Here is a 7,433-nt window from a genome sequence, read left to right on the forward strand (position 1 = left end):
GGAAAAACACTGTCACATATTCTTGGTGACATTGTGGATTTGTGGTCTGTAGTATGTTATAAAATAAATGTTTGTACAACAAATAAGGGGATAAAAAATATAGCTGTTTTTCCAAAAACTCTACTACTGGTAATATATCTTACAAAACTGGTTGTCCAGTTATGTTATATTGAGTGTGAATCTTTTATAAGGTATATATCTTTGTGACTCATTTCTGTAATTTTAAAAAAGATCAAAAATCTAAATGAATAGTTAATTTTCTTATCTTGTATCCAATTATGCATATTTTACCAATTGGCCCAATAAGTGTCTTAATTCCAGGGGCTTGCTGAAAAAACGTTAAGTGTAAGACACTATTTTTCCATTGGAGATTTTTATATATATATACACACACACACATATATATATGTATACATATATGTATAATGTATATATGTATATATACATATATGTATATATACGTATTGTGTACATATGTATATATATATATATGCGTGTATATATATACCTATATATATATGCAAAAAGTTTTATAGACATACCTATAGTGTGTGTATGAGAATTGGAAAGTTCTTCATATTGAATTAATATAAAATGAATATGTTAAATGAAAAAGTTATTCCTGGACCAAATTATTTTCTTGAAGAGTATGTTCCCTTGTGAAGATCAATTACAGATTTTAGGTACCTAAATCTTGTTCTTTTCAGGAATTATCTAATGTTATTTGACAAAAGGCTTAATTAACCATTAGAGCCCCCTCCCCCTTCTCTCTCTTCACTTATGTAAGGAAATAGGAAATGACAAAGAACACAGAGGATTTCCCTATCATTCTTCCAAACCAAGCTTCCTTTACTTACCATGCCAGTGTACATTTTGAAAATTCCTAGAAAGTCTGTATTCCTTACATTCTCCAGAATGTAAAGCATTATTTCAAGCAGTGTGGGAAGATGTTCCCTAGTGATAACAATATATATTTGTTAGTCTTTTTTATTAATGAAGACAATATTTAAATTACATTGTTGCAAAAGGGTGCAACGGGTTTTTTTATTCACAATTAAATTATGCAATTTAGAGGAAAGTGCAAAAGGTCTAGCAAAAGTCTACAATTCATTTAGACATTTCTGTTTCTTTTTCCAATGGGTCCAATAAAAGAAAATAACCCAGTGGATTAACAAAAATGCACATACTTAAACAATGAAATGGCATTTTTCTGAACATATGGTATCTTTACTATATAGAAGGTAAGGTTATGTCTTTTCAGCTACCCAAACAATTCACAACTGCTCAGCTTTGTTATCCTGAGCTAGCTTCATAGTTAAAATAATTTCTGAAATCTGCTTTCTGAGATTAGAAGTGCCCTCTCCCCTAATTTGCACAAAAATAATTGGAAAGGCACATGTACCAGCTTCCAGTTTATACAAGTTCATTTATTTGAAATCCCTTGAGCTCCTCCAATTAAAAAACAAGTTTTTGAGTTAATATCCTTCAATTGTTAAAAACTTGCGTCACTGTGAGAGCACAGTGAAACGTAAAGGTCCCAGCACACTGGCAGTTGATTGTGAGGGGATGTGATTGTTCCACATTTAGACTGGAAAGGGTTAGGAACTCTACTTCCCAATGTGGTTAATGAATGAAAGGAAAATTGGACCCCTGAGCCAGAGTAAATGACCTAAGGGAGTGAAAAATGTTCACAGGTTAACAAGGGCAACTGTTCTTTGCCATAATTCCCAGAGGAGCCAAATGACAAAGGGGCCAATGAACTTCTGTCCTTGTATTATTTATTAATCCATTTTCTTCCTAGAAAAAATAACTTGGCATAACTCTGGAAGACACTAATGTTGAACATCTTAAACTCTGTGCTTGTTTCTCCTTGCTCTGATTCATTCATTAACATACTTTGTGTTAATAATTCATTTGGACATATTCAGTTCAGATGTACTAAGAGATTAATCCATCGTCCTATACTATTTTAAATATTAAGAATATAATATGCCTTAACATAATAGGCGGAGTTGGAATCCAAGCTAATAACTTTAAAGTGACATAGTAATAAATTCTTGGTTATCTAATTGGTGCAAGTGATTATGGAGATTTTTTTTTCCCCCTTAGAGTGGGAATTATTTCAAACATTTGTTTAAAAATATTGTTTTCTCTGAACTGAAGGGAGTTTTCATAACCATAGCCAAGCCACCACCCCTGGTCATGTTCACAGATACAAAACCCCTGATTGGCTGTTGATGAGTCATTCCTCTTGAGGAATCTTATCTTAACACCTGCCTTATCTTTAACATCCTTTTCAACTTCTTCTAGAAAAACAATAACCAAAAAGGAAAAAAAATATTTGGGATCAGTCCAGTTTTGAAACACCTGCCTTAGAGATAAAGACTGCAATTCTAGGCATTTGTAATGTCTTTACTTTGGGTCTGGAATTTGTTCACCCCTGTTGTGAGTGTCTGCTGACTTTCTCATACATGTGCTTTGCCTGGGAATTACTTCAGTCTAGTAAATTATAAAATGACAAGATCATCTCTGCTACCATGGAAAAATCTGTATATCAGAAAATGTCTGAAGCTCTGGCTTCATAGTAAATGCAGTTTATGAGTTGAAGAAACATTACAACACCAACTCTAATGAATCAGCCAGTAATGTTTTATGACATAATTCCAGTCTGATATTGATAATCTTTAACTTGCGGTTCAAGAGGATATCCCAGGTTTATGTGACCATGGTGAACCAAAATAGAACCATTTAAAAAAAATTACAGACAGGAACTACACAGCTGGAAACCAGAAGCACCAGTTTTACTTGGGCTATTAAGAAAATTCACAGTTAACTAAATAAAAAATATTTATTCTACCTCATTTATTTTCCCCTTGGTATTCAGATGTGCCCCATATTAGTGCCTATGAAGAGGTTATTATAAGGGCATAAATTTGTTTTAAAACCATGAGTTAATTTGCTACATAAACCGCAAAAATTACTGAGCAATTACATAATTTATACTGTTATATTAATTAGTTATATTGATTTTTAAAGAATGTAATTTTCTCCTTATGAATAAATGCTCTGACATTAGGAAGTCTTTGCCTAAAGCTCACTTAGCTAAATTCTACTCAATCAGAAACTATCTGGAAGGAAACAGTAGGGAGAATGTCTCAGCAAAATTAACCAGCATCAAAGAGCTTGCCTTGCAAAACCAAGTTAACCACGTGATGGCAAATGCCATAAAGGGTTTTTTTAATAAATAAAAACTCTAAATAACTTCACAAGGTCCCTTTTATATTTTGCTTTCAGGGAATCAGCTGGCCCTACTTGATGAGAAGAAATGATAGAGAAAAGCACACAAGTCAGTAAATGGCTGAGGAAGGAATGTGAGAGATTGTGGTTAAAATTATGATGGCAGTGAGTATGCTCAAGAGTTCCTTTAAAGTGACAAGACTTAGGGCTCCTGGGTGGCTCAGTTTGTTGAGCGTTTGACTCTTGATTCTGCTCAGGTCATGATCCCAGTGTTGTGCGATCAAGCTCCTAGTCGGACTCTATGCTGAATGTGGAGTCTGCTTAAGATTCTCTCCCCACCCCATCTCCCATCTCCTCCCATCTCTCCCCTTCCTCTACTTGCTCCTCTCCCCACCCCCCACTCCTCTCCTCCTTGCACCTCTCCCCTGTGGTGTGCTCTCTCTCTAAAAAATAAAATAAATCTTTTAAAAAATGACAAGCCTCAACAGTAACAAGTATTGCTGAAGATGGGAAGAAACTGAATCCCTTATTCATAGCTAATCTTAGTTCACCATTTTAATTTTATTCATTATTATTATTTATTTTTGTTGTTGCAAAACGTTTCATTGTTTTCTCTTGGTCCACAGCTTGGGAGAGGGTTCCAGAGTGGTTAAGAAGCTGTCTTGTGGCTGAAAGCAGAGCCTCGAGCAGAAGCCCCAACACCAAGAGGAGGTGGTGGCGGTGGGGGGGGGGGGTTCGGTTCATGGGGAAGGGTAGGTGTGCCTCAAATGCTATACTTCTTCAGAGCCTCCTAGTCATACTTGAAGGTGAGCCTTTCAAAGAGATACTTATCCAGCCCGGGTGCCACCGGCCTGAGGAGATAGTCAGGTAGTTGCTTTCTTCCTAAAGAGTTCCACCTGCTCATTTAGTTAGTAGTTCTCTGGGAAGTCCCAGAACTGCATGGGCAGATCCAGAGTGCCCAGATCTCAAAGGTCCCTGGTCAGTTTCTCCAGAATCATAGTGACTCCCATGGCATTCAGGTTCTACCCCCACTCATCTTGGAATGGCTTCTGCATGTTCTGGAAGAAGGCACAGCTCTGGCACTGGTTTTGCATCTTTGAGAGATACTTGGCTCTTTCTTGCTTTCTCTTAGCTAACTTTGGAAGAAGTGACTCTCCAGGGCCACATCTCATGGTCAAAATAGAAGCCCAAGATAAAGGTAGGTGTAGGAGGCCCACAGATCCATTTTGATGATGCAGTTGACAGGAACCTTCACCTCAGTGGAATAATTCTGATGAATCTGGGAAGTCATGGGTAATAGGCAGTAAGGAGTTAAACTCAAAATATGGTGTTCACTGGTCCCAGAGACAGAGGATGGCAGAGAAGATGGTTCTGAAAAGATGGTGGTTGGAGGCTGGAAGAAAGGACAAATCCAGGTCTCTTCCACACAAACACTGTTGAAACAAGAGATCTCCAGGACCTCCTGAATGCTAGTTCAGCCATTTTGGAAAAGACTCTGGCAGTTCTTCAAAAGTTTAAACATAGAATTACCATAAGACCCAGTAATTTCCCTCCTACCTACATACCTGTTATGAACTTAGCTGCAATGAATTCACTGCCACTACAGGCCCAGAAGAGATAGGCCTGAGGAGCAAGGCCTTCTAATCCTCAGTTACAGAAAGTGGAGCCACCTTCTTGGTTTCAGTAGGCCAGGCTGTTCCTGACCAGGGTTTCCAGGGCAAGGCCTAGCCCATGGCTGAGAGGGTATGGCCACCACCCAGAGCCAAAGGGATGGCTATGCTTTCCAGAAAAGCCTCACTAGTGGGCCTGGAAGGAGTGGCCACCAGCCTGGTGGAACCCACAGGACAGAACATCTAGTCAGAGAAGATTTTGGAGCCATAACTTCTAATGGAATTTTCCATGGTAGGTTTTAGATTTTCTCATGACCTGTCACTTCTTTCTTTGTTACAAGGTCTCCCTTTTGGAAAAGAATCTCTAGCCTCTGCCTGTCCCACCATCTTATTTTGGAAGAACTTATCTGGTTTCATAGGTTCACAGATGGAGAGGAATTTTGCCTCAAGGTCATAACTTAAATTTCATTTATGCTTGATCTAGATAATATTTAGGTGAGACTTTGTACTTGGTGTTGATGCTGAAGTAGGTTAAGGCTTTTGGGGCTGAAGAGATGAGGTGAATGTATTTTGCATGTAAGAGGGGTGTGAGTTTAGTGAGAGGATGACAGAATGTGGAATGTTGTGGATTGAATTGTCCCCCTTTCTAATACATAGATTGAAGCCCTAACCCCCATTGTGACTAAAATTGGAGAATAGGACTTTATTAATAAGGCAACTGAGATTAGATGAGGTAATAAAAATAAGATCCTAATCTAGTTCAACTGGGATCCTTATAAGAAGAGTAAGAGAGGGGTCCCTTGGTTGCTTAGTTGTTTAGGTGTCTAACTCCTGGTTTCAGCTGACGTCATGATCTCACTATTTGTGAGATTGAGCCTAGAGTCGGGCTCCATCCTGACAGCACAAGATTTTCTTGCAATTCTCTCTTTCCCTCTCTCTCTGTGCCTTTCCCCTACTCATTCTCTCTCTCTCTCTCTCTCTCTCTCTCTCTCTCTCTCTCTCTCTCAAAATAAATAAATAAACTTAAAAAAAGAAGGTGAAGAGACACCAGAAGTGTGCCCAGAAAGAAGGCCAGGTGAGGAAGAGGAAAAAGGCAGCTTTCTACAAGCCAGGAGAGAATTCACCAGAAACCAACCCTGCCAGCACCTTGATTTTGTAATTCTGGCATCCCAAACTGAGAAAATATATTGCTTTTGTTTAAGTGACCCAGTCTGTGGTGTTGTGATGTTGCAGCTTGAGCAGACTAACACAGTCCTCAGAGTGTGAAAAAGAGATGTGCACACACAAACAGTTGCACATGAATTTTCAAGAAGCATTATTCCTAGTAGTCAGAATGTGAAAACAACCAAAATGTCCACTGATGAATAGATAAACCAAATGTGACATACTCTTACAATGGAATATTGCTTGTCAATAAAAAGGCATAAGGTACTGATGCCCACTATGGCATGGATGAGCCTTGTTAACATTGAGCTAAATAAAATAAATTAGTTTTCAAAACACCACATTTAGTATGGTCCCAATTATACGACCTATCCAGACAAGGCAAATCCTTAGAGAAAGAAATTAAATTAGTAGTTTCCTACATCTGGGTGATGGGTAAATCGAGTACCTGTTTAATGGATACAGATTTTCTTTGTGGGATGATGAAATTATTCTAAACTTAGATTGTTGTGATGGTTGCATAAGTCTGTGAATATACTGCAAATTATTGACTTGTTCATTTTAAATTGATGAATTTTATGTTATATGAATTTTATCCAATACAAGGTGGTTGTTGTTTTTTTTTAATTGGCATCCTCCAAGATCACATTTATTAATGCTGATAGGTCTGGTTCACAGACAGTATGTCCATTGATGGTTTATTTAAGAGTGAATCTATCTGAATGGAAAGAGCATCTCTGACTTCTCCTTCTACTTCTAAAGTGTTATGGCAAATGCTTCATTTTGCTCTTTATTTACCAATTCCACTCTTCCTTCCTTTACCTTCTCTTCCTTTTACTTCTTGTATTGAATAATTTAGTCCTGAAAGCATTGGGTGAGGCAGAGCAAGGTAAGTGTCTATGTCATGGGAGACATGAGGCTCACAGAGAAGTGTCAGAGCTGAAGTAAGCTAAGAATTGTGCCTACATAACAGAGATGCCTGGGAAAGATTGTCCAATTTCTGCTTGGTTAAGAAGAGTTTTTCCTTTATGGTCAGCCTTGCATGAAGTGCCAGAGTCTAAGCAAGCTAGGAAGGCATCCCTGTAGAAGGGCTACCCTACACAGAATGTCAGGGCCTGAGTAGGACGAGGAGGAATGCCGACAGGGCAAATTTGGACGTGAAGATTCAGGGAAAGAGCAAAGTGAGAAGTGTGTTCCTGAAGAAGTCAGCCTGGTTTGAGATCTCAGAGGCTGAGAAAGTCAAGAAGAATATCCAAGTAAGTGGGACAGTCCACCGTGGGCAATTAGAATCCAAGCAAGGTGGGGCGTCTGGGTGGCTCAGTTCAGTGTCCACCTTCAGCTCAGGTCATGATGTGGCAGTTCATGAGTTTGAGCCCTGCATCGGGCTCTGTGCTCACAGCTCACAGCCTGGAGCCTGCTTCA

The 7,433-nt window shown here is 38.6% G+C and overlaps 1 long non-coding RNA gene across 1 annotated transcript in view; it reads left to right on the plus strand.

The window, feature by feature from the left end:
• Positions 1-3,969, plus strand: part of LOC131509334 (uncharacterized) — a 34,743-nt gene extending 30,774 nt beyond the window's left edge. Inside the window, exons 2-3 of the long non-coding RNA XR_009260439.1 lie at positions 3,295-3,402; positions 3,864-3,969. This is a non-coding gene — a long non-coding RNA (uncharacterized LOC131509334). The remainder of the gene's footprint in view (positions 1-3,294; positions 3,403-3,863) is intronic.
• Positions 3,970-7,433: the final 3,464 nt, after the last annotated feature.

The sequence above is a fragment of the Neofelis nebulosa genome, chromosome 4 (assembly GCF_028018385.1).
Source record: "Neofelis nebulosa isolate mNeoNeb1 chromosome 4, mNeoNeb1.pri, whole genome shotgun sequence".
In the NCBI taxonomy this organism is placed as follows: Eukaryota; Metazoa; Chordata; class Mammalia; order Carnivora; family Felidae; genus Neofelis; species Neofelis nebulosa.